Source organism: Genypterus blacodes, unplaced genomic scaffold, assembly GCF_046128005.1.
Source record: "Genypterus blacodes isolate CSIRO-AG114 ecotype Tasmania unplaced genomic scaffold, CSIRO-AGI_Gbla_v1 ptg000137l_1, whole genome shotgun sequence".
In the NCBI taxonomy this organism is placed as follows: domain Eukaryota; kingdom Metazoa; phylum Chordata; class Actinopteri; order Ophidiiformes; family Ophidiidae; genus Genypterus; species Genypterus blacodes.
The window spans coordinates 1,127,501-1,131,218 of record NW_027466939.1 but is presented as its reverse complement, the minus strand read 5'-3'; positions in this window follow the sequence as shown (position 1 = coordinate 1,131,218).

Genomic DNA, 3,718 nt, shown 5'->3' with positions numbered 1-3,718 from the left:
GATTCATTGCCTTTTTTAAGCAAATAGTTTTGTCACATCTCATGTTTTGGTCGTGGGTTTTCTGCTCTTGCTTCAGTAAACGAGGAGTTCTGTGTCTTTATTTGCTTTTGTATTTGCATCTGAACCGAGTGACGAGCTGCTGACACGCTGAAGCCTCGTGTGTGTACGTGTGTTTGTGTCTGTGTGTGTGTGTTTGTGTGACTGTGGTCATGGGTTTTTCCCAAACATTGCATTAGGTCTGGAATTCTTTTTTTATTTGATCATCTCACTGTGACCTTTCAGGAGTTTATTCCTATAAAGAACACGTGTAGCCATGTGTTCAATCATCTCAACCTGTAAGCACAAAACAGCTGATCTCCATAATTTGTTGACACTCCTACTACACGCCTGAATGAGCAGATGAAATGCAATCCTCTGTTATAGTTATGGAGCTATGGGAAGGATAAATGTGAGTGTAAATCAAAAGGCTTCATGTAACGTGGAAAAAATAACCTCCGTGTCAGCAAACGACCCGTGAAACATCCCGCCTGAGACGTTCTGGCTAACGTGGCTGCGGCGTGAAGTTGCGTCCTGTCACGTTCCTGCACGGAGCCACGCGGGGAGCAGATGCTGACGCGCTCTTACCACCACCTTTCGTTGTAATTATTCTGTATAGCCTGACACGGTGCCGGCGCCTCACACAGGGGTCTGCTGCTACACAAGCCTAATGAGCAATTAACAGTCATATAACCATGAAAACACTGTCTATTGAGATCCACGGGGGGATTTGGGCAGTAAATAAGAGGAAATGTGAACCAAAATCAATTGAATCCTCGTCTTATGCATCGTGGCGTGGATATGGAAGGAGTGATCGCTTTGTTACGATGAATAACAGAGCTGTGATCTACGGCTGAAACATGATTCATTGTGTTGTTTTCTTGGTAAAAAGGCGTCGGCTTGCGAGAGACAGAACACAGTCTGTCTCTCTGTCCCCCTCTCCCTCTCTCTCTCTCTCTCCGTCTCTCTCCGTCTCTGTCTTTGGTGCAATGTTATTTTTGCCCTGAGGCCCAACACAATTAACACCCACTGGCAGACTGGTAGCTTTTTTTCTGTGTGTGTCAATGTGTGTGTTTGTGTGTGTGTGTGTGTGTGTGTGTGTGTGTGTGTGTGTGTGTGTGTTTGCATGATTCATATGTCTGCAGTGGATAAATACAAGGATGCTAATTAGTTAATTCATGCAGACAAACATCAGTATATTTGTGACAAAATGCACATTTGCTGTAATTATAAAGTAACACTTTGTAATGATTCCTCCCTCACGTGTCCCTCGATGTCTGTTCGCCATTTTGTGCACCAATTACAGACGCGGTTTATTAGGTACACCAGCACAGTCTAACGCAAAGTCAATGCACTTTTGCAATAAATCACTTTAGATTCTGGATTGGTTCTAATGATCTTATAACAAATAAAGTAAAACCCCGAACTCAATTAAAGATGATGATGCAATCTAATCCAAATTTGTAAATATGCAGCCTTACAAAAATACCATGAAGGTGAATGGATGCACACACACACACCCACACACACACACACACACACACAGCGTCACAGTGGTTCATTACATCATTTATATTATTAACCAGTAATCTGTAAGCAAAATTGTGACTCAGCTTTTCAGTAATTCCGTCTAAAGGAACAAAATGTATCAATAACTATGAAGTAAAGTCTCTTAGTCTGCAGAATGTCGCCTCAAAAAAAGGGACAAATTAGAGCAACACTTACACACAGACAGACAAACGCTCTCATACATTTGTTTAACAAGCACACAAACACAAATTTCATCCAAGATTGATCACTCAAAAGCAAATCAATGGCATTTGGACACTTTGAAATGTATCAATAAATCAGTTCAACCCCCAGTAACAAGAAACACTAAACCTTTCTGCAGCGGTAATAAAAGAGTAAAGCCCATTCCCTTTATTTATTGCCCTCCTCTGGGGCGTGTGTGTGTGTGTGTGTGTGTCTGTGTGTGTGTGTGTGTGTGTATAAATGAAATATGAGTGGATAATCACAGGCCAGGAATTCTTCCGGCAGTTCAGCCGGCAGGTCGGAATGCTGCGCTGGAGGAATGCGGAACCTGGGAAGTCAAAACAATGTTCCATAACGGAATGAAGAAAAACGACGACGGATCTGAGGAGAGGAAGGACAGGAAAGAGGGAGCGGACAAAGGCAGAGGCCAAGAATGGAAGGAGGAGGAGGAGGAGGAAGAGGAGGAAGAGGAAGGCATCTGAGAGGAAAGATAAAATTACTTTTTTGGAGTTTGGGAGGACGACTTTAGATCTAAACATGAGGCGGAACTTCAATCTAGCCTCATGCTTTTCAGGAGCTGCAACATTCACTGGCAGCCTGTTTTAGGTGTTCACTCCAGCGGGCGCCCAAATCCCTCCACAAAGCCCAATCATCACTCTTATTCTCCGCCCCCCCCCCCCCCCCTGCCTCAAATCACACTAAATCTGTGTAAATAAGGGAATTTGGATGCGAACCACAGAAGAAAAGATGCGTGAAAAGATGCGAGAGCCCCGTAACACGATACAATTCAGAGGTGTGGAAATCTCCCCTCCTTAATCCAGAAATCAGTGCTGTGGAAAGAGGGATTTGGGGCTGTCACTGCTAAGCTGCTTGTCCCCCCCCCCCCCCCCCCCCCCCCGCCCTTTTCCGCCATATTATTGAAGCTCTGGCGTGGCCGAGACACGTCGAGGAGGGGGAGGAAGATGATGATGCTGCTGCTGCTTGGCGTGTCGTAAACAGGTTTCCGCGTTTTGGGAAGAACCAAAATCGTCGAGTCGTGGAGTTTTCAGGTGCGGCGTGGATGTAGGACGCTTACAGACGGAGGAGGAATCTCATCTTCCCGCCCCGTCTGCGTGTGAAGCTGCGATAATTTGATGAATACACTGAAAAAAAAACACCCACATTCACTGCTAATTAAGTGAAAATGTATTCATGATTGTTGAGCCGTATGAAATATTTAAACACTCCAGCTTCCAATCTGCATTATTGAATATATTCCAGGCAAAGGTCAGGATTTCCCCAACTGTTTTTTTTTTTGTGTCGGCGAGATTGTGTGTGAGCGCGTGTGCAGCTGCAGCGAGTCGTCGTGGCGATAGACCCGGTTAATGGCTGCAGGGATTCTGGCATGCAGCAGCGAATGCATAAGACATGAGCTGTGTTAGGGAGGTGAGCGGGCCGCTGTGCTATTCATAGACCCTCTGCTGATAACAGGTTGACTTCTGTTGGGAGCGAGAGAGACAGAGAGAGAGGGAGGGTGAGAGGAAGGGGGGGAAGGGGAGGAGGGGGGGGGGGTGACAGAGCAGAGACAAGGAGGAGGAGAGGCTGCAGCAGTGTGTTCACCTGTGGAAAAAAGGGAACAGAAATGGAGCCGGGGGGAAGAGATGAGGTGTTTGAGGAGGGAGGCAAGTGGATGAAACGGAGGATAATGAGAAAGAGAGAGAGAGAGAGAGATGGAAGGAGCCCTCCGTCCGCCTACGCGCACCTGCACATGACAGCTTCACGCCGGATTGGCGTTGACAGCGAGCGAGAGCTGAGAGAGAAAAGAGGGATTGCGGCAGAAAAGGTGAAGACGGCGGAGAGAGAGAGAGTGAGTGAGCGGCAAACAAAAGAGTGAGGAAGAGGGAAGAAGGAAACCTGATGAAAAGGGAAGCTGGAGAGTTTCTTTCCTTTC